General features: G+C 37.4%; 1 protein-coding gene across 8 annotated transcripts in view; it reads right to left on the bottom strand.

The window, feature by feature from the left end:
• LOC120412727 (TGF-beta-activated kinase 1 and MAP3K7-binding protein 2) overlaps positions 1-24455 on the bottom strand; it is a 65370-nt gene that overhangs the window by 23128 nt on the left and 17787 nt on the right. Inside the window, exon 1 of one of the 8 annotated variants that reach the window (XM_039573314.2) lies at positions 23459-23569. The exons of 6 other annotated variants lie outside the window; for them this stretch is intronic. The gene's annotated coding sequence lies outside the window, so the exon portion shown is untranslated. Of the gene's footprint in view, positions 1-23040; positions 23419-23458; positions 23570-24455 lie in introns of those variants that run through there. One more of the 8 variants, XM_052707474.1, reaches the window with a different exon arrangement.

Below are 24455 nucleotides of genomic sequence, written 5' to 3'. Positions count from 1 at the left end.
AATCCCAAGCCTCATTTATTGAAAACTCAATTAAATTCGATTTACGTCATCAAAGAGAGACGAATGAGAAAGGGGAAGGGTTGTTGTCCAATTGAAGCTGTCTTCCCTATAGGGTTGTTAAACCCCTTATTTTTTCGGGGAGAAGGGGTGGAAATTGTGGCAACTGACCCCCCCCCCCCCCACCCCTCATCTTTAAAATTACCGTTTGTTTTTGCGTTCCTTTTTTTGGCCTCTTTTGCCTTATTTTTATCTCGTCGTCGCAAGTTGCCAGAAATGTATAAACAAACTCTATTCTGCGTGTGTGTATTTCTGTATAATTGGACACAAATGTAAAGATAAACACAAACGGACACACACATATGAATAGAAAACACCAATTTTCGGCAGTGAGTGGGCGGAAAAGGATTTTGGGGGCCGAAGGGAAGGATGGGCGAAGTGGGCAAGAGGGCGTCGGTGAGCTCTCTTCATTCATGAGTTTTTTGGCGATTTGAATATGTTTTTGCAGGTATTTGTGGGAGTGTGTGTGTTTGCGATCTTGTTGGTGGTGCAGTTTGTTGTTTGACAATTTGAGCACCGGAAAAGCGCATCCGAAAGCTGTCCTGATTCGGAGAGGTTTGAGTCGGGCGATTGATAATTTCAGTGAAATAGTTGTAAACAAAATTGGATTTGCAGTAAAGGAATATTAGGAATGTGCAAAGCATCTAAACTGTGTGATGGGTATTTTCTAAACTCCAAACTGTCTAGAAAACCGTACTTAAAAGATATCAAGGTTGAAACATGATTATCTGCAGCCTCACATATCCGAAGGTTTCAAATAAACTACGTGTAATCATCATGAAAAACAAAAGATTTTTTTATTTTATTTTTATCTATTACAATCTTTATTTTTAACATCAGCCAATAAATTTCTGGTGGAAATGTCTGAGTCTGAAAAACTGGTTCTCAAATATTTTTTTATACTGTTTTAAAGATAAAAAAGCTGAAACCTCAATAAATAGTCCGAAATCTCGTTGTAACGTTTTCTAGAGATGAAATTTTTTATCTACAAATTACCTTTATGTTCCCAAACACATTATGTTTTCTCAAAATACAATTATTTGGTTAATTAAAAAAAATTAAATAAAAATAAAATTTGCCGAAGAAATTTTTATTTATTTTTTTATCTATTCATTGGAAAGTTATCTCAATTTTATCCAAAAAATGTTTTCAAAATGTTTTTTTAAATAAGATGATGTTAGATCTTAAACAAATTATTATTGAACTTTTGCACTGTAAGGAATTATTCTAAAATTTTGAAAATATTCCTATTGAAAATATCAGCAAATTTACAAATGTTTCATCTTTTGACATTGGAAATCGGTCCAATAGTTGCAGAGATATTGTTATCTGAATAGTGTGCGCTATTTTGTTGACACTTGGAAAACATGTTTTAGTGTTTGTTTTTCTTTTAAAGCTATCTTTCAGCAATCATTGACCAAACTTCAATGTCTTACATTTTGATTTTATATCTAAAAAAGAATTCAAAAATTTTATCGCCCTTTTTACTTTTTCGAAAATAATGAGTTTAAAAAAATGACAACGTTGCCAAATCAATTTTGACCACCTCTTGTTCACATAAAAATTTGAACCAAAAAAAAAATATTTTGCGCAATTTAATTTATTGTGTCCAAAGGTGAAATAAAAAATATATTTTTTAATAAAGTAACTGCTGTTTTACGAAAAGTCCTAAGCAATACCTACATTTTTACAGAAGACCAAATCGATCAGAAAATCCGTTCTCTAGAAACATATTCATTAATATTTCAAATCGATTTTTTTATGGGATGTAATTTTGTGCAATTTTTCTTCTGCGAAAAACTAAACTTTACTTGTTTTATGTTTTTCTTTTTTTCATTTCTAGTACCTTAAAACGGGGTGACTTTGATAGCCGGGGTGATTTTGATAGGTTTGAGATTTTTCCGAAAAATGAAGAGTACAACTTAAATACGTACGGAATGGTATTGAATCATACTGACCGTGGTAGAGAAGTGTTCAAAGTACCTCAAGAAAAACTTTTCATAAAATTTTGAAAAGTTTAAAAAAAAAAGTTAACTATTATTAAGAAAATGTTGATGAATAGCATTATTTAAATCTTCTCAAAGTGTCATGTTTTTCTCAACGAACATGATTTTGAATCGGAAAACGGAATGCATTTTCGGATTCTTTGGACAATTTTCCACTAGGAGAAGGTAAAATAAGTTTGTAAATAATAAATATTATGTGTTTTTGAAACATTAATAAAAAAATTCATAGGCATTTTCAGTTGAACAAATTTCATGTAAAATGTGAAAACTTTTGATTTTTGCTTCTAATTCAGTTTTAAATGCAATATTAATCGATAATTTTATAAACATAACAAGTTTTAACGAATTTCAGGCAAAATTCTGACTTTTAAACAATTTTACCTAAAATTTATATGTATTTTGTTAAAAAGCTTATAAACTTAGTTAACTAAATATAAACATTGATTTTTTTTCCTTGAAAACTAAATTAGCAACCTTAGTAATGGTACATTTGACGTAAAAATAAAGTTTGAACACCTTAAATCTGATTTTAACAAGAAAAACTATGACTATCAAAGTCACCCCGGAATTCAAAATAAGAATTTTTAACGTAACTATTTTTTAAAACACTATTGAAAAAACTTTTTTTCAAAAATGGTATATGGACCATGTGTGGGCTACCCCAGTACATGTTTTAAAAATAATAATCTCAAGACAAGCCTTACCAGTTGGAAAATATTCCAAAAAATAAATTGAAATCCTATCAATGTCACCCCGGTTTACGGTACAGTCCAGACTGGATTATCGGAAAAATTTCACATCGGATAATCGAAAAAAAAACTCGTTGCCTAATTTTTTATTGTCGAGCTTAAGAATGACCCCTAAACTACGCTACAGTGAATGTTTGATTCCAAGATGGCGGCCAATATGGAAGTGACGAAATATTGACAAAATGCATTTTATTGTTTAATAGGCAATCAACTATTCAAATTTGACTAAAATGGTGTCGCAGAACTCGAATTTGATGTCTAAAACAAGAAAAAGAAAAAAAGCGAAAAAAAAATTTGTTCGAGATTCGACTATCCTAAGTCCCATACAAACCTTCGGATAATTGAACTTCGGATTATCGAAACTTCGGATAATCGAGGCTTCAGATAATCGAGTCTGGACTGTTTCTACTTTAATTTGCAATTATTTATTTTATATTTATTTTTGATAGTATTTGGATTATTCTACAACCTCCTATCGTTAATTTTTGTTTTCATATTTTTAAAGTAATTTTTAATTATTATTTTTTACATTTTCTGTTTAACAATGATACCATTATCATTCAATTTGTACAAAAATGCGTAGAGGCATAGCCTGGAACATTATAATAATACTAAATATTAATTTTTACTTTAAATGGAGGAAATGTTAGAAAAAATACAGCCAAATACTGAAAAAATACTATTTAAAAAAACAATGGCACAAAAAACAAGTAAAATTTTCAAACCATTTATTTTTAAATATTGAGAATTCTTCTTACAAATGGTTTCCCGAAAATAAAAAAATGGTTGAAATATGATTCTTTTTTTATAAATGTTAAGATTATGTTTTGGTGTTGATATTTTTAAAGTACTTGAATTCTTGCTTTGGCTTTCTAATTTAATTTTTACTGCTGATAATTTAAAATCTATTTTTTAATTAGTTTACGAAATATATGAACTGTTCAGTATCCAGAGTTGTAGATAACACCGACCAACAAAATTTCTGCGCAGGGTCAACTCGAGAGGCACCATAAACGATGGAGACCACAGAAATACGTGCACTTTGAATTACCCCTTGCTTTTTCGAACTCAGTTAAAATCGTTTGTTGCTGCTCGTAATCATTTTTTTTGCTTATTACACAGTAAAAAAAAATCATGGTGATATTACATCTGGGAACAAGTAAATCTTTTATGTCAGAAAAAAAGTGTAATATTTACCTCTGAAAGAAGTTAAGTGTGTGCGTGAATTTTTGAATTAACAAAACTAAGGAATTTCAGCCATTTGAGCCATTTTTTTTGTTGGTAGTTTTTTTTTTTTAACTCATTTCCGTGCAGGATACCAAATGACCCAAATACAACGTCTATAATTCCATTTTTGTTCTTTAAAAGCTTCTTAATAAATTCAAGAGTGAGTTTCAATACAACAAGTAGGTACATAGATACACAGCATAAATCCGATGGTAAAATCACATGCAAAAGCATGAGCATCACCTTCGTCAAAAAATACACTTAATATTACACACTGCATGTACAATTTTTACAAACCCAGCACCATCAGTCAGGGCTGGCGCCTTAGCCCGCTCGGCCATCAGACCGATGAAGAGTGGAAAGTGGATAAACGCTACACATTTCAGGTTGTAATAGTACATAGAATTTCATGAATTACTGCTTTTTTTTTTGCTGTGAAACCATGCTTCGGCAGTTATGTACATGGGACCTTTTGGGAAAATTCAACAAAAATCAGTTTTTAAACAAATGTGCAGTAAAAGTTCTTTTATTTCTCAGAATTAATATAATTATAATCGATAAACTCGACAACGGTTCTTATCTGCCTTCAAAGTTCAGTCCCCACAAAGTGCTGTCGTAATAACGTAACCGACGTCATTCCGTCATTATTGTTATCTACTTTTATTTATATCGAGGGACAAAAAAGAAACAACTTGTCTGTTTTGTAAACACATCCAGTTGACATTTTGAAGTATTAATGGTTCTATAGTGCAAATGTCAAGGCAAATGTAGTTAAATCGGCTTGAAGTTTGTAAAAATGTCAATTATTCAAGTTTTCTTAGAAAATTTGAAAGAAAATTACCTCAATTCTTTCATCATCCTTTTTTCCACATTTGTCGCGTGAAATTCCCATCACATGAGTGGCGTTGTTTACTTCCCGTTTTTCATCGGAACTGCTGACTTTTTTTTCTACACTCCTTTTTCCCAATTTTCCCTTGATTGGCTTATTATGAGCTGTAATAGTTGTCAACGCGCTGGAATAGTAGCAAGAGTGCCGGGTCAGGTGACGTGTTTGTTGGCATTTCGCCCTTTTGCTGACCGTTGCTCCTGAGGTGGAAAAGGAGGAAAATTTGAAAAAAAGGAAAATCCTTTGCAGCTGATTCATTTTTCCAAGAGTGGTGACACGGGGTGTGCTCGCGTGAGTTCAACCATTATGCAACCGCGGCGGAATCACCAGCCAGTTGGTCGGCGGCCCCAGGTAAATGCGGTTTCTTGATGTGAAGAAATTCTGCCTCCTGATTTATTGCGCTATGCAACCGTGGCCGACAGGTTGCACTTGATTGATTCATTCCGCCCCAATACTGTCACTGTGTGAAGGGGTGAAATGGATTGATTTTTTTTTTGTTGGGAAATAAAGTTGTATTGGAATTCGTTACTTAGTCGACTTTACTATTTTGTTTTATATTGATGACTCAATTTAATTTATATTATCCTAAAGAGGAGGCTGGTCTTTATAATCTTTATACTTTTAGCAACTCTCTACGAAATCGGTCTTTTTTTTTTGTTAATTTTAATTTTTGTATTTTTAATCCGACTGAAACTTTTTTGGTGCCTTCGGTATGCCCAAAGAAGCCATTTTGCATCATTAGTTTATCCATATAATTATCCATACAAATTTGGCAGCTGTCCATACAAAAATGATAGTTGAAAATTCAAAAATCTGTATCTTTTGAAGGAATTTTTGATCGATTTGGTGTCTTCGGCAAAGTTGTAGGTATGCATAAGGACTACACTAAAAAAATTATACACGGTAAAAACATTTTTGGTGATTTTTAATTTCACTTTTTGTCACTAAAATTTGATTTGCACAAAAACACTATTTTTATTTTTTTTATTTTCTGATATGTTTTAGAAGACATCAGATGCCAACTTTTCAGAAATTTCCAGAATCGGCAAAAAATCTTTTTCAAAAAATCGAAATATTGGTCGCAAAAAATTGTCAACTTCATTTTCCATGTAAAATTGAATTTGCGATCAAAAAGTACTTTAGTAAAATTTTGATAAAGTGCACCGTTTTCAAGTTATAGCCATTTTTACTTAACTTTTTTGAAAATAGTCGCAGTTATTCATTTTATAAAATTAGTTTCCATGTTTGCCTACCTTTGAAAAACATATTTTTGAAAAGCTGAGAAAATTCTCTATATTTTGCATTTTGAACTTTATTGATACGACCCTTAGTTGCTGAGATATTGCCATGCAAAGATTTTAAAACAGGTAAATTGATGTTTGTTAAGTCTCAAAAAAAAAGAGCTGAGAAAATTCTCTATATTTTACATCATATCAAGACTAACATTTCAAAAGGGCGTAATATTGAATGCTAAGCCTTTTTGAAATGTTAGTCTTGTTTAAAAAAAATTGAAAATATTGTTTTCGAAAATCGGAATCGGGAAATTTCACGAATGTTTCATATTTTAACATTTAAAATCGGAGCATTAGTTGCTGAGATATCGACATTAGAAAATGGTGGATTGTTTGAGTGAGACTTAGAAAACATCAATTTTCCTGTTTTTCAACCCTTGCATGGCAACATCTCAGAAACTAAGGTTCGTATCAACAAAGTTCAAATAAGCAAAATATAGAGAATTTTCTCAGCTCTTCAAAAATATGTTTTCAAAAAGTGGGCAAACATGTGCACTAACTTAAAAAAATTAATAACTGCTAATATTTTGAAAAAAGTTAGCTAAAAATTACTATAACTTGAAAACGGTGCACTTTATCAAAATTTTACAAAAATGCTTTTTGGTTGCAAATTTGATTTCACATAGAAAAATGAAGTAAAAGTTTTTTTGCGACCAAATTTCGATATTTTGAAAAAATCAGTATTGATTAAAAAATTCATGTGGCGGAGACGATCGTCATCGTAAACCCTGCTGGCCCAGTCAACGATGATCGACCCGTTTGCCGCGATCAACAAAAGATCGGCACAACAATTGTTTCGATTTACGCGCTTCTCGCATTCACACATACGAACGATTTCTTTTGGATTTGTGCCTCGCACCCTTTGTAATTAGATTTAGTTTTTAATACAATTTTGGACTACTATCAGATCACACGTCTTTTTGTTCTGCGGATGGCCAACTCGCCATATTGGTGACCCCGACGTGATCTAGTTCAACGTTTCCTTCACGTATTTCGCGTAATTCGAACGTTTCGCGAGATGTCGGACGACGAAAGTAAGAAAACCCCGGTCGTCACGAACGCCGCGCAGGTGGAAACGGTATCAGCGCCGCGGCTGAATCCGCCGAGTATGACCGATTCGAACATCGAGTCATATTTTATGTCTCTCGAGTTCTGGTTTGCGGCTTCTGGGATAGCCACCCAACACGACGGCCGTCGTTATAACATCGTGATGGCGCAGGTTCCCGTGAGCAAACTAACGGAATTGAAGGCCATCATCGACGCGGTTCCAGAAGTCGGGAAGTACACGTACATAAAAAAGGCGCTGATTGATTACTTTGCTGACAGCCAGCAGCGGCGTCTGCAACGTGTCCTTTCCGACATGCCTTTGGGGGACATGAAACCGAGCCGGCTGTTCAACGAGATGAAAAGGGTGGCCGGAACATCTTTGGGCGACGGTGTGCTGCTCGATCTGTGGTCGACAAGGCTTCCTCCACACGCACAGGCCGCAGTGATCGCTTCGAAAGGAGACGCGGCAGACAAGACTGCGATCGCGGACGCCATTGTTGATTCGATGGCTTTGCGGAACATCAACGCCATCGCGTTCGAAGCACCACGTGTTCCCTCAGATACAACAACCACTCTCCCGTCGAGCGTCGACAGCATGGCCGCCATGCAACGCGAGATAGCGGAGCTTTCTCGAAAACTTGACCAGGTTTGGAACTTCCGCGACTCTCGGAGTGGTTCTCGTGCCCGCAGTCGCACCCGGCAGACCTACCGTAGTCGTGATCGGGAGCCGTCGACCGGACCATGCTGGTATCACCGCGTTTACGGCAACGACGCCCGTAGGTGCCGACAACCATGCAATTTCGACCACCCGTCGACAACAAGCCGCCCATGACTAGACCTCGTTGAACCTGTGGCAGAGATCGGCGAACTCTCTGACACAGCAACCATCTTTCGCCTCAAGATCTCGGACACGTCAACAAACATGCAATTTTTAATCGATACGGGGGCCGACGTGTCCGTAATTCCAAGAGGTGTTCGTTCAGCCGAGGTCAAACCATCATCCATGCAACTGTTCGCCGCCAACGGAACGTCGATCAAGGTATACGGCGAGGTGCTGCTAAAAGTCAATCTCGGCCTACGTCGTGAATTCTCGTGGACCTTCCTTATCGCCGAGGTGACGTCAGGAATCATCGGAGCTGATTTTATCTGCCATCACGACCTCCTGATTGACCTGAAGCGGAAGCGGCTTATCGACAACACCACGCGGCTGGAGGCAGCCGGGATCTTGGCACGAGCAAGTGAGTACTCAATCAAAACGTTTAGTACCGACTCACCGTACGCTGAACTGCTCGCTAAATTCCCATTGATAACCCGCTTGGCACCTCCTGGTACAGTTACCCAGTCTACGGTGTACCACCGCATCGAAACGACGGGTCAGCCAACGTTTGCCCGTCCAAGACGTCTACCTCCAGACAAGCTGCAAGCTGCCCGAGCTGAATTCGAGCACCTGATGCAGCTAGGAATCTGTCGCCCTTCCAGCAGCAACTGGGCGAGTCCTCTGCACATGGTGAAGAAGGCTGATGGAACCTGGCGACCTTGTGGGGATTACCGAGCATTGAATGCTATCACGGTGCCGGACCGGTACCCGCTGCCGTATCTGCAAGATTTCACCTGCAACCTCCACGGAAAAACGATCTTCTCGAAGGTCGATTTGCAGAAAGCCTTTCATCAGGTCCCAATTCATCCTGAAGACATCCCTAAGACGGCCATCACGACGCCGTTTGGTCTGTTCGAGTTCGCCTTCATGACGTTCGGGCTGCGGAACGCAGCACAGACCTTCCAACGAATCATTCACCAAGTCGTCCGCGGACTAGATTTCGTGTTCCCTTACATTGACGACATTTTCATCGCGTCGACGTCGCCTGAGGAACATCTCGACCACCTTCGAACACTTTTTGAGAGGCTGCAGCAGCATCACCTGGCGGTCAACGCAGCAAAGTGCGAGTTTGGTCGTTCGCAGATTTCGTTTCTTGGTCATCTGGTCACAGCGCAGGGGATAAGTCCATTACCGGAGCGAGTCGAAGCAATCAGCAGCTTTCCTAAACCGATGTCGGTGAAGGACCTCAAAAGTTTTCTCGCAATGATCAATTTCTACCGGCGATTTATACCGAACGCCATCGTGGACCAGGTGCCGCTGCTGACCTTAACACCCGGGAACAAGCGGAACGATCGTACGGTGCTGGTGTGGACGGATGAAACAACAGCTGCGTTCGAACGGTGTAAGCAACAACTCGCGCAAGCCGCCCTGCTCGCCCACCCGGCCAAAAGTGCGGAACTGTCACTCTGGGTAGACGCGTCTAACATCGCCGCAGGAGCTGTTCTCCACCAACTCGTCGCAGGGAAAGCACAGCCTTTGGGGTTTTTCTCCAAAAAGTTCGACAAGGCTCAACTGCGGTACAGTACCTACGACAGAGAACTGACAGCAATCTTTTTGGCAGTCCGCCATTTCAAGTACATGCTGCAAGGTCGGAAATTCCACATCTACACTGACCACAAGCCGATTACGTTTGCCTTTCGTCAAAACCTTGACAAAGCCAGTGATCGTCAAGCCCGTCAACTAGACTACATCGGGCAAATGACGGAGAACGTGACAGCTGACCTGCTTTCGCGCATTGAGGCGGTACAAGCTGGGCAACCGATCGACTTCGCAGCGCTTGCCGATGCTCAAAAAACCGACAGCGAAATCCTGGACATTTTGCGAGGTAATTCGAGTTCAAGTTTGCAGCTTAAACCATTTACGATTCCAGGCAGCTCGAAGCAACTTTACTGTGACTTTTCGCAAAACCAACTGCGGCCATTTGTCACACGTGGATTCCGGGACCAAATCTTGGCCGCAACACACAACCTTGCACATCCTGGGACTAGGGCGACGGCGAGGCTGATGACGGAGCGGTTTGTGTGGCCGAACATTCGAAAGGACAGCATCGCCTACGCGAAGAGCTGTTTGCAGTGCCAGCGATCGAAGGTGACTCGGCACACGCAATCGCCAACGGTCCGATTTGCACCTCCCGACAGTCGGTTTGCGCACATCAACATTGACATTGTGGGCCCTTTTCCACCAAGCAACGGGCAGCGATATTGCCTCACCATTATCGATCGTTTCTCTCGATGGCCTGAAGCGATCCCGATCCCCGATATGACGGCAACTACAATCGCTCAAGCACTTGTCGATGGTTGGATCGCATCATTTGGCGTGCCAGCGATTATCACCACCGACCAAGGACGGCAGTTTGAGTCAACGCTGTTTGCCGAGCTTGTTCGCATCCTTGGGATCACACACCTGCGAACAACACCGTACCACCCACAATCCAACGGGATGATCGAGCGGTGGCACAGGACACTGAAAGCGGCAATCCTCTGCCACAACACTGAACGCTGGACTGAACATCTGCCGATGATCCTGCTTGGTTTACGCACAACCTACAAGGAGGACATCAGGGCTTCTCCGGCAGAAATGGTGTTTGGCACGACGCTGAAAATCCCGTCCGAGTTTTTTGCTGCAAATCACAACATACACACTGACTCGGAATTCGCCACCAACCTGCGAGAGGCAATGCGATGTCTCCGTCCAACAGAAACTGCGTGGCATGGACAACGTGGTGTATCCGTCCATCCGGACCTCAGAAGCTGCCAGCAGGTGTTCGTCCGCAACGACTCTATTCGACCATCCCTTTCGGCGCCTTATGCTGGTCCGTACGAAGTTGTCAGCAGGAACGATAAGCACTTCAAAGTGTCGGTAAACGGGAGAATGGTCAACATTTCAATTGACCGACTGAAACCTGCCTACACTGCCGAGGATCAGCAACAGCAGCACCAACCAGAGCTCGGCGCTGGCCCGGCCTCGACGGTGTCTTCGCCGTTATCGACTAGGACGACGCGTTCTGGACGGCGAGTGACAATCCCTCTTCGTTATCGGTGAGATCGTCGCCTAGTCTGCGGGGGAGTACTGTGGCGGAGACGATCGTCATCGTAAACCCTGCTGGCCCAGTCAACGATGATCGACCCGTTTGCCGCGATCAACAAAAGATCGGCACAACAATTGTTTCGATTTACGCGCTTCTCGCATTCACACATACGAACGATTTCTTTTGGATTTGTGCCTCGCACCCTTTGTAATTAGATTTAGTTTTTAATACAATTTTGGACTACTATCAGATCACACGTCTTTTTGTTCTGCGGATGGCCAACTCGCCATATTCATAACTCGGTCAAAGATTTTTTGCACAACCTGGAAATTTCTGAAAAGTTGGCATTTGATGTCCTCTAAAACATATCAAAAAAAAAAAAAATTAAAAATAGTGTTTTTTTTACAAATCAAGTTTTAGTGACCAGAAGTTAAATAAAAAATCACCAACATTTTTTTTTACCGTGTATCATTTTTTTCCAGTGTAGTCCGTATCCATAACTACAACTTTGCCGAAGACACCAAATCGATCAAAAAATTCCTTCAAAACATAAAGATTTTTGAATTTTCATACAACATTTTTGTATTGGCAGCTGCCAAATTTGTATGGAAAATTATATGGACAAACTAATGATGCAAAATGGCTTATTTGGGTATACCGAAGGCACCAAAAAAGTTTCAGCCGGATTCAAATCAAAATCAAATTATTCGCTCTACAGCATTGCCTTGGCGTTCTCGATTGCGAGATTCCTACTCGAAACTAGGTGTTCGAAGGCTTGATTGTTGAGGCAATTGCAAACCTCTTTTTACACCTTAGCTTCCATCCACCCCGGGATTCGAACTGACGACCTTTGGATTGTTAGTCCAACTGCCTACCAGCGACTCCACCGAGGCAGGACCCAGGGAGACGACTCCTACACCTGGACTGAGCTAACGACCTAACCTTTTAAGGTTAGTCCGGGTCAACATTTACTTCCCGTCCGACGGAAGGCGTGATCAGACAAATCTCGTCTCGAAAAATGCCACCGGGACCGTCTGGGATCGAACCCAGGCCGACTGGGTGAGAGGCAATCACGCTTACCCCTACACCACGGTCCCGGCGATTAAAAAATACAAAAAAATCAAATGACCGAAATCTCAGAGAATTACTCTTTATGAAAAAAGTTGTTTTTTCAAGTATAAAAATTAACAAAAAAATAAGATTCAATTGAGAGATATAAGAAAGAACAATATAATAATGTATACAAATCCTTGAAAAAGGGCCAACATCTCTAACCTTCTTATCAAAGAAATGTATTATTGTTAACAGTCTTAAACATAATATCATATCTTTTTTTTGACACTTACCTACCTAAGGTACCATAGCTCTTATCTAAACGGATGTAAGGTGTTCCCTAGTTATCTTTAGTAGATCACGTGATTGGGAATGTGGGTCTCGTGGCGCAGGGGTAGCGGCTTCGGCTGCCGATCCCGATGATGCTATGAGACGCGGGTTCGATTCCCGCCTTATCCACTGAGCTTCTATCGGATGGTGAAGTAAAACGTCGGTCCCGGTTTCTCCTGTCTCGTCAGAGGCGCTGGAGCAGAAATCCCACGTTAGAGGAAGGCCATGCCCCGGGGGGCGTAGTGCCAATAGTTTCGTTTTTTTTTTTTTTTTTCGTGATTGGGAAACCCCCCCTTAAAACCATCGGAAATTAAATTACACTCAACAACATCCTGTGGCCATAAAAAGATAGCGATGGCCACAAAAAATCTTTTTTTTTTATTGTGTGAAGTAATAAATGTCTCCAACTCAAAAACGAATGAACCTATTCCCCCATTTTGCAAGTAAATGGCAATCCATCTAGCTTCAGCGGAATGGACGGACACCCCAAATGAGCATCTGCGACAAAAAAAGCAACAACAACAAAAAACACGGTGGGTGCGCGATAAGATAAACACATTTGGTCGAGCTGAATTGGAACACGAAAAAAACCGGCGCAAAACAGCCGAAACCCACCCCGGCCAGATGTGTTTACCCGCGTTCTTGTGACCTTCTCCTCTTTCCGGACCTGTTCCAACCCAACACTTCTCTATCTCTAACTAACCAAAGTTTACCTTATTTATTTATAATTTTAAATTTGGAATTCTTCTCCCTAAGGAACCCACCTCTTTTCGTTATTCATTGAGCTTTACCATAGTTCAAAAGAGAAGGTGTTATTGAATTCTGCTTTCCTTTGCAGACTTTTGATGAAGATAGTTTCTAACATTTTAAGGGGTAAGAGAACCAAAGTAATGTTAAAAAAAGTCCTTAAATATAATAAAATTTACTTTTGAAAAAAAACTACTGATCTTGAAAAGTATTTTTTTTAAATAATATAACCAGCGAAAATAATTATTTACTTCCAAAATAACCAAAAACTTGTACGTAACCCTTTAAACCAATTCTTGATGAGAGAAGCCACGATTATTTCTCACTCTTTCTCGCTCATCTGCTGCTTGCCACCCACAAACCAAGACTCGGAAAATACAAACCACACAGCCCAAGGTGTGGGTGTTGGAAAAACTCTGCAAAATTTTCGCAGTCAGAGAGAGAGAGACATTCCTTCGTTCTCACACCCACATGCGAGGTAAAACCGTGAGAGTTGCGTCGTCGTGCCGTAAAGTAGTCGGTGGTAGTAGTTAAGTCAGACTACTAAGCCCGTGCGTGTGTGCGTGTTTGTTTGGTACTAGTACACACTATCACTAGTAGAGCGAAAAAACAACCAACAAAAACAACAAGAAAGGCATCTTTTGATGTTTATTTATTCTATTATCAGCTCCCAACAACATTCCCCCCGTATGCCAAAACACACACGTTTGAACGCGAAACGAGACTGGCTGGTGGCGGTGAACCCCGTAATTTGTCGCCCCGCTTTGAAAGGTTATTAAGTTAGAGGGAGCAGGGAGAGCTAATCTAGCTACAAATGGTACACTTTGTTGGACGGGTGGCAAAGGGGTGCCAGTTATTTTTTATGTTCAATGTAGGTATTTTTTAATTTATGGAAATAAGTCTTGTATGTTTTACGGAAAATTTTGCTCCTCACACGTGTTGTGCTTTTGTTCTCTGATTTGTAGTGTTTTTATTTTTATTTGTTTTTTTAGCATTAAACATGACCAAATTGTTTAACATCAAAGCCCAAACCCTACGAAAAATAATACCGCAATTCCTCGTGAAACCAGCAGGATCTAGATCAAAAGTGCTTTGATTTGGTTCAAATTTGGCATGGGAGTGCCATGGCCAAAATAATGAGACCCATATTTTTCTTTGTTTTGCGATTAGGATAATCCTATCCGATTTTTCGAAAAAAATATTTTTAAAATTTTTTAAGTCAAGACTAACATTTTAAAAGGGCTAAACATTGAATTTTACGCCCATTTAAAATGCTAGTCTTGATTTAATTTTTTTCAAAATATTTTTTTCGAAAAGATCGGAAAATTTCACGAATGTTTCATATTTTAACATTGAAAATCGGACCATTAGTTGCTGAGATATCGACATTAGAAAATGGTGAGTTGTTTGGGTGAGACTTAGAAAACTTCAATTTTCGTGTTTCTTTTTCTTAAAGCGGCTGTATCTCAGCAACCCGAGGTCCAATCTTCAATGTCTCTTAGACAATTTTATAGCAAATTTTCTTAACTTTTCAAAAAAAATATTTTCAGAAATGGTCACTCATGGTCACTATTTTTAAAAATCGAAAAACTGCAAATATTTCGCTAAAATCAAACTTTCGGTGGCTATATCTTGAAAACAGAGCTCTTTATCAAAAAATCTGTAAAGTAGTTTTCGATTGCAAATTCAATTTTGCATTAAAAAATAACGTCAAATTTGTTTTAGCATGAAATTTCGATTTTTTCCAAAAATCAATATTTTTTCAAAAATTCATAACTTGGCGGCAGATTTTTTGACCATGTTTCTCTATGGCTCAAAAGTTGCGGATTTTTGTCCCCTAAAACATATCAAAAAATCTCGAAAATCAAAAAATACGTATTTTGGGAAATTTAGTTTCTGTAATAAAAAAAAGTTGATTAAAAAATCTGCAAATTTTTTTCCGTGTACCTATTTTTTCTCAATAGTTCTCAACAATACCTACAACTTTGCCGAAGACACCAAATTGATCAGAAAATTCACTCAAAAGTTACAGCTGTTTGAATATTTACATACCATTTTTGTATGGACAGCAGCCAAAATTGTATGGAGACTTGTATGGGTGAACCAATGACACAAAATAGCTTATTTGGTCATAGGGAAGGCCCCCACAAAGTTTGAGCCAAATAAAAAAATACAAATAAAATCCTTTTCCGGTTATGATAGAGAATTGCTCTAATCAAATAAATTGCGTTATTTTAAGATTTTCGCAAAAACTACATTTTCAATAAATCATATCAATTTTAGTTCACCACGTTTCAAAAGCAAGATATTTTTCAACTTTTATTGAAAAAATTTAAAACATTTCTAAACCATAGCTGAACACACTTACCGATCAAATGAAAACTTTGTTTGCTGATTTGAAGGTCTCGGGACCAAAGAGCTCATGCAAATATTATTCTATAATTTCTTAGGATGCTTTACGTAAAATATCTAAAAATGGTGAGTATCTATTAACAGCATTATGATATGATTTTTTGAATTTCGAATTATTTTCGTAAATCAAATCCTGTTAATGGATATTCAGTTGTGTTTTTTTAAATGTCTTGGTATTTTTCATTATAAGCCCAACTTATCATCTTTCGTTTTTAAATGTGACGAGGTTAAATTGGTTAAACAGTGCAGTTTTTGTTATTGCATATTCGATTGTACCATAAAAAATATTTTTTAATACTAACAAAATATTCCAAAAAATAATTATTTTTCAAAAATTAATAAATTGAGCATTTATTTTTCAACCTTTTAAAAAACTCTAAATATCGCCATATTTTTGCCATGTTTGCCCACTCTTGATAAAAATATCTTTGAAAAGCTGAGAAAATTCTCTATATTTTGCTTTTTTGAACTTTGTTGTTACGACCCTTAGTTACTGAGATATTGCCATGCAAAGGTTTAAAAAACAGGAAAATTGATTTTTTCTAAGTCTCACTCAAACAGCCCATCATTTTCTAATCTCAATATCCTAGCAACTTAAAATATGAAACATTCGTGAAATTTTCTGATCTTTTCGAAAAAAATATTTTCATTTTTTTAACCAAGACTAACATTTTAAAAGGGCCAAACATTCAATGTTACGCTCTTTTGGACTAACAAATAGAGATTCAAAAAATTAAAAATATTTTTTTTGAAAGGTCAGAGATTTGCTGAGATATCTACATTAGAAAATGGTAGGTTGTTTGGGTGAGACTTAGAAAAAAACAATTTTCCTGTTTTTAAATCTTTGCATGGCAATATCTCAGCAACTGAGGGTCGTATCAACAAAGTTCAAAAAGGCAAAATATAGAGCCTTTCAAAAATATTTTTTTTTTCAAAAGTGGGCAAACATGGGCACTTAGGCCGATGCAAATATTTAAAAAAGTTTTTGTCCCTCGGCCCTGGCCGAGGTTAAGGGGGAGGGGGGCAAAAAAATAAAAAAATATAAAAATTTAAATAACAAGCCAAAGTCTTCACATTTAAATGAAAAAAGTGTTTTAAAATGCATTTACACTAGTTCAGTTGTTTTGCAATCATTAGTTTTCAAAAAATCTAAGATCTGACAAAAACAAAAATTGTATCGTAAAAAAAGATTTTGCATCGAAAATTTTCAAAAAATCTTAAGATTTTTTAATAAACCCAAACATGCTAAAAATGATTTTAAACGCAGGAGAATGTATTTTAATTTGATTTCACTTGAATTTTCATTGACATTTTGAAGTTTATTGTAAAAATATTTTTTTTGCCCCCTGATTTTTCGGGCCAATTTTGAAGGGGGGGGGGGGGGGTGACAAAAACTTTTAAAAATATTTGTACCAGCCTTATTAAAAAAAAAAAAAAAACTGCGACTATTTTCTAATCTAATCTAATCTAATCGAACACAAGCGCAGCCAGTCCGAAGAAAGCATCCGGGAAGAACTTATGGTTAGATTACGCCTCAAGTTCCTTCTTGTCATTATTAATGATTGCAGTACTTTCGAGAACCCCCGAAGTGTATTACACTCATTAAAGCGGCCCGGCCTACTGCGTTGCATTAACCGCATGAGACAGATTCTATGAACGGATCCCACATTTCATAGAACCATCAGGGGAAGAAGAAGAAGCCGGGGACATACCGTACCAACCGGTTCGAGTTATTTATAGATTATAATGGTGTGTGGTGTGTAGGGGAATCGTTGGGGAAAGGATTGTTGTATTATATAGTAAATGACCTTGTGACATTATTTCACCACTACGGATTAATTCACTCAAGGAGTATTAATCCCTTGGTGGCCGAATGGCTAGAGCATCCGACTTCCAATCCAAAGGTGTGAGTTCGAATCCCACCTGATTCTATGCGTTTTTTGTTCATATTCAAAGTTCATTTACAGTCGAAAAATTTCAAGGAGACCGGTCGGGAATCGAACCCTGAACCTTCCGCTTATGAGGCGGGAGCCGTAGCCATTAAGCCACGGGCCGGTCATAAAAAAAATAACTGCGACTATTTTCAAAAAAGTTACCTAAAAATGGTCATAACTTGAAAACGGTGCACTTCCACTAAAATATTTTTGATTGCAAATTCGATTTTACATCGAAGAACGAAGTTGAAGTTCGATATTTTCGATATTATAACTCGGTCAATGATTTTTTGCCCATTCTGGACATTTCTGAAAAGTTTGAATTTTATGTCCCTTAAAACATATCAGAAAAATAGTGTTTTTTTTGCAAATCATGTTTTAGTTGCAAAAAGTGAAAAAAAAAATCAACAAAAAATGTTTTACCGTGTATAATTTTTTTCAGTGTAGTCCTTATCCATACCTACAACTTTGCCGAAGACACCAAATCGATCACAAAATTCCTTCAAAAGATACAGATTTTTGAATTTTCATATATATCATTTTTGTATGGACAGCTGCCAAATTTGTATGGAAAACTACATGGACAAACTAATGATGCAAAATGGCTTCTTTGGGCATACCGAAGGCACAAGAAAAGTGACCGAATGATCGAAATCTCAGAGAATTGCTCTACAGCATTTATCGTTTACCGAAGTCTCATCGAATTGCTTTTATTTTAAACATTAGTTAACTGTAATTGGATAGTAAATTTCTAAGTCAATCAGTCAGTCAAAATGATTTTTCTATAAAAAAAATACTAATTAAGTGCTTTTCCAAGAACGGCTCCAAAGAATGAAATTTAATTAATATTAAACCTTTTTTTAAATTTATGTGCCTCAATTGATTTTATATGAAAATTATACAATAAGTTTTCACTTACGCAACACACATTAAAACAATTTTTAATCTAAAAGTGCGTAAACCGATTTTACGTCCAATTTTCTTCAAAATGAGTCCTTCAATGATTTGTGGTTTTCAACATTTTTACGAAAAATGTGAAACATTGGGGTGGTGCTTAAAAAATGAGATGATGTTTTTTATGTGCGATTAAAGTGGAATAATGCTTTTACAAAAATCCACAAGAAAAAAAAAACAAAACCAATAAATATTCATAAAAAGCTCAATTCAAAAGAGCCTGAAATATTTTTATCGCTATTTCCCAAGAATGCGCAAATGCAGCCAAGTCATTCCAATAAACCAACTTGCCGACTCTTTCCACACAACCACACACATATCTCACGTCGTCACAATAAAAGTAAATAACGCAGCAGCAAAAAAAGTCTGGGCTTTTTCTTATCACCTCACGCCGCCGTCCGTCGGTCGGTCGGAAAAGACGAACTGCGACAAACGTCAACGAAATTGCAGTTTTTTTTGATATCTTTTTTCTCACGTCGTAATCAGCCAGCAGTCAGTGCCGGTTGAAGGATAAAATTAACAATTGCGCTAAACGTCGGTGTCGTCGTCGCCGTGTGTATGTTTCGCAGAGTTTGTCGTAAATATTTCAGTACTTTTTCGGGGCATTGTCGCTCTGAAAATCGCACTTTCCCTGATGTCGCTTTGTCGTAGGTGGAGGAAAAAACAACGTTGGGCACAGTAGAAAATAAATTTTTTTAATGTCTTTTATTACTTTAGTCTTCTATCGGATGGGGAAGTAAAACGTCGGTCCATTAGCGTAAAAGAGGTTTTGGGTGACTCACCACACATAACCTTCGGACGCCTAGAAATGAGCTGAAACTTGCAACAGAGACCACAAAAGACCCGGGGGTCGTTAAAGTGGATTGCTTTGCTTTTTTACACAAATCAAGTTTTGACGCAATTGTTTGGTAGTTTACAAAAAATGTAAACACTAAGATAATTTCACAAAACAAAATTTCGCAGTGCAAAAAGTATTTGCAAAAAAAAACAAAAAGGAAAATGAAAGGAAGGACGCAAGAATTTATACTATACCGTTGCGAATAAATCTGTTCGCGTTGCGTTAGATCTAAAATGCGCTCTATTTTATGCTTAGTATATAGGTTACAGGCAAGTGGATTAGTGGACCAGCAGAAGAGAGATTAAGAGTAAGGGAGATTCGCAAAAAGGGGGAATGCCGGCCGCGGTGCAGGTGCTAGGCAGCAGCAAAGTTAGAAGTCTTTATAGTTGGAAGGTGTCGATTGACAGATTGCTAGACTAGTGTGTAGCGTAAGTACATCTCGCAGTCGCAAACTGGTGGTTGAAGAGGAAGAAGTGTTGCTATATTTTCCGATTTATTTAAAATGTCAGGATGCTTTCCATAAGATTGACGATTTGAACCATATTAAATGATAAAGTTTTGAGATACTTTGGAATTTGGTATTTAAATATAAACAAAACAAAGAAAGGTTTGAAGGCACACATTTATTTTAATTTTACAAAATATGCCATATACTGCAAAAACTAAAGCTAAAATCTATGTTTGAAGAATTATGGGTACCAGTATCGACCGAGCCACGTAGCCCAGTGGTAACGCTTCCGCCTCGTAAGCGGTAGATCGGGGTTCAAATCCCGGCTCGGACCAACACTTCCCTTCTGGAATCGATTGCTTAGTAAAGGGAAGGTAGTGTATCGTCACAAACTGGACCTTATCACGACACCTTAGAAAGGCGACCTATGGAATGTTAACATTAACCTTAACATGTTAACATTAAGTTGAAAATGAAACTGCCACTGAATCCGCTTTGTAAATGCCGGCCCCGATACTCTTCAAGGGTGTTCACCTCAGGAACTGGGAAAGATTTACTAAAGATTTACTTTAGTATACTTGTAAATACAAGTACAGTCCAGACTCGATTATCTGAAGCCTGCATTATCCGAAGTTTCGATTATCCGAAGTTCGATTATCCGAAGGTTTGTATGGGACTTCGGATAATCGAATCACAAAAAAAAACTTTATTTTGTATTTTTTCATTTTCTTGTTTAAACATAAAATTTGAGTTTTTGATTGCCTTTTAAAAAATAAAATGCATTTTTCAATATTGTTCAAAAAAATTCTAAATCATTTTAACGTCGTTTAGGGGTCATACCTAAGCTCGACAATCAAAAAATTAGACAACGAAAAAAAATTTATTCGTGATTTGATTAAACGAAGTGAAATTTTTTCCGAGGCCTTTGGATAATCGAGTATGGACTGTATTTTAAAAAGTGCATTATTTTAATTTGGATTTTATTATCTCTATTAGGCTCTCAAATTAGGCAACATTATACTCTAAAAACAGTTTTTTTTTGTTGTTTTTCATTGGTAGAGTACATGTCCCTAACAAACTAAATTTACCGAAATTGTGCTTTTAACCCTTTATAACCAATTCTAACGTCGATTTTTGGCAAGCAGAAATGTTTGAAAAATTCGTGTTGCCAAAACCAAGATGGAACTGTATTTCAAGATTATTTTTTCAAAACCACCAATGCGCCACAGATTTCCTATGTACATAGGACATTTCGAAAAAGTAAGCGAGATTTGTAAAAATAAGTATTCAGTAATTTTTGTAACGTCCCAGACTTTGCCTCTATGCATATTTCTACAATTTAAATGACAATCGTATCGTTCTAAAGCAGAACATGTGCAAAACAAGCAAAAAAAACATGAAAATTTAATAAGGCAAAAAATAATGATAGGAGGTGGTAAAATAAGCCAAATACTATCAAGAACAGACATGAACTAACATGATATATGCAAATAAAAATACTAAAATTGAAACAGGAAAAAAAAACAAGTAAAGTAATTTTTTTCGTAGAACAAAATTGCTCATAATGACCTCCTGAACATGGGAAAAAAGTAAATTTAAAAAAAATTAGGGCATACAGGGTTAATCGGCAATTTTTATACCTTTTTACAAAAATTATACATTTTGTATGGACCATGAATTATTACAAGATGGTCAAAATTCATTTGGAAGTGTTGCCATTTTGTTAATCCATAAGCTTTTTAAGTTATATTTATTAAAATAAAGATACCTTTGAAATTAAAATGATCTGATTTTATAAAAAAAAGCACCGTTACAAGTTTAAGCCACCCAAAAAAGATTTTTGTACAGAAAGTGTCTTTTTGAACCTGCAGAAGCGATGATTATGCTTGACTTTTACTGGATTATTTTTTGTAAAAAAAAACACTAAAGATAGTAATTATTATTGCTGATAGGCTGTATGCTTTACTAAGTAACCTTTTTTGCAAAAAGTTCCTCAAATAAAGCAAAATCGTAAAAAAATCTTTAAAAAAATATTTTTTCTGGGTCGGAAATCTGGCCTTGGTGAAACGGTTATTTTTTATTCTGAGAAGAATTCAAATTACTTTAGTTTTTAAAGACTTTTTCAAAATAATACAAATTGTCATTTCTGGCAACACTTCAGTTCCGATACTTCAATGAAAATTACAGACATTTTCAAGCTGAGTTGTTATAAATACGAATATAACAAAATTTGTAATTAATGATCATTTATTTATGTTTTTTCACGATTGCCTGAACCATAATTAAAAATGTATGAAATAACTCAAAATCAATGTTATAAATACTTGGTGATGAAAACATTGTTTAGAAGTATACATAGCTAACTAGAATTGACATCGTCGAAGATCACTAAATGCTTGGTGGATTACCTTTAGCAAATTATGTTTTATTTTCCCTTAAACATTTCTTGCGTACATACGTCGTCGCTGTCGAGAATCGCGCTTCAACAACAAAAACACAAACCACCCTTGCGCGTTTACGCACACTTGGACCAGAGCCAACCAGGTGTATTTGTGAGTGAGTGAGAGACTTTTCGTCGTTCGATCGTTGCCCGACCGACTCGTGCCATATATACAAAGTAGAATGTCTGTTCCTCCCTCACTGTTTCGTAAAGGTCGTTTGGTAAGTTTCACGATTTCACGGAAACTGTGAAATTCCTGTTTATCTTTTGTTTTCTTTCTGAAACACGAAACCAACGTTTTCATAGCAAATTTAAGTGTTGTGCAATGTATATATTTAAACTTAAATTTGCAATCTTGGCAACACTGTCTAAATCACAAATAATATTTATAATAATGTTTAAGATCACTATCTACCATTCTACATAAAATTTATAAAAAAATGAAAAAAACCGAACATTTTCGGTTAATTGTTGAAAACATTTTGCAGGTATGTTCTGATAACACTGTCGAGATATCGAGACTTAAGTGAATTGATAAATTTTGTTCTAAAATTTACTTTTTGGCGGTGTTACAAGATTGTCGAAATTTAACTAAATGGCGATATCTCATGCCAGGGTTGCCAGATCAACAAAGTCAAGAAAGAAATGAAAAGATTTTATCACCGTGACATAACCCAGCATTCACCGTGAAAATCAACCAACCCCTCATTCTCACCTTTCTTTACTTTGCAACGGGAGGAAAATTGGGGTTGGAAGCTGCGCTGATGATCGTGGGGCGAGGCTGTTTTTCTTGAAACAATTTTCACCGCAGTTCACTCCCTCGCACTTTGCTCTGCCCGTCGAAGAAGAACAAGAAGGAGCTTCCGACGGTATTCCATCATCGGATAAAATTAAACTTTTTGCCTTCTTGTCTCTTGTCTTTGGACACTGAACTGCTTTGTGAGGAGGGGGTGGGGTGTAAATCCCACACCCACACTGTGCCACTGGAATTGCCACTATCAGTTCGGGCTACTTAGCTACTTCACTTGTTCACGTGCAAAGTTCAACAATCAACTTTCAAATTTCTTCTCAAGCCACCATTGGGTAACACTTCTTCAACTTTCTCCCTGCAAATCCTCAACCGCGAAATGAACCTTAATCCACTGCTCAGAAATTCCCTAATCTCGATCTCGGCTCTTATCACCAGCAGCAGAACGGAACGGATATCACGACGACGCGCACAAATCCGCGACTGTTGCACTCTCACTAATTCACCAGTCAGTTCAAGTTGACGTTCTGCGGCTCAAATCGGGAACCTGTCAAACTGAACGTCGCGACGTCTGTGGTCGTGACGGTCGTCAGTGCGTCGTTGTTGTCTGAGAGGACAGGGCAAAAAATCGCAACAAAATTCACTTTTTTCCCCCTGCGATTTTTCCTCTGGCGCGTTCGATAAGTATGGGTTCCCCGAGAAGAGCAGGGTTGCCAGAAATTATTTTTCAAGGCTTAGTAGTATCTAATTTAGATTTTTTTTATATTAATTTCAAGCTTTTTTTCAGCTTGAGTCTTTGTGTTTTAAGTCTGAAAAATGGCATAAAAATTATTATAATAATTTGTGCCAATTAACTGTAAAAATCCGAGCAATGTGTTATTTTATGACAATTTAGGCCGTTGCAAATATTTTTTGAAGTTTATGTCCCTCGGCTCTGAGCAAAGTCGAAGGGGGGGGGGGGGGGGGGCTAATTAGAATTAGAATTAAAAGCCTAGGTTTCAACATTTGGAATAAAAAAAAGTGTTTTAAAATGCATTTTACACGCGTCCAGATGCTTTCCAATCATTAGTTTTCAAAATATCAAGGTATTGACGGATTTTTTTTTTGTAAAAAGCAACATTGGTATTTCATGAAAAATTTAAAGTGTTTTTAAAGGAGTTCAAACATGCTGAATATGATTATGAACGCAGGAAAATGCTTTTTAACTGGTTTTCAGTTGATTAAACTTTAATTTTTATTAGAATTTTGAAGATTTTCAAAAAATATGTTATTTGCCCCCTTGATTATACAGGCCTACTTTGAGGGGGAGGGGGGACATAAACATTGAAAAATATTTGCAACGGCCTTTTTTAGAACAATAGATTTACTTTTTTTTAAACTCC

This window comes from Culex pipiens, chromosome 2, assembly GCF_016801865.2.
Source record: "Culex pipiens pallens isolate TS chromosome 2, TS_CPP_V2, whole genome shotgun sequence".
In the NCBI taxonomy this organism is placed as follows: domain Eukaryota; kingdom Metazoa; phylum Arthropoda; class Insecta; order Diptera; family Culicidae; genus Culex; species Culex pipiens.
This window is presented reverse-complemented; position numbering and strand designations above follow the sequence as displayed.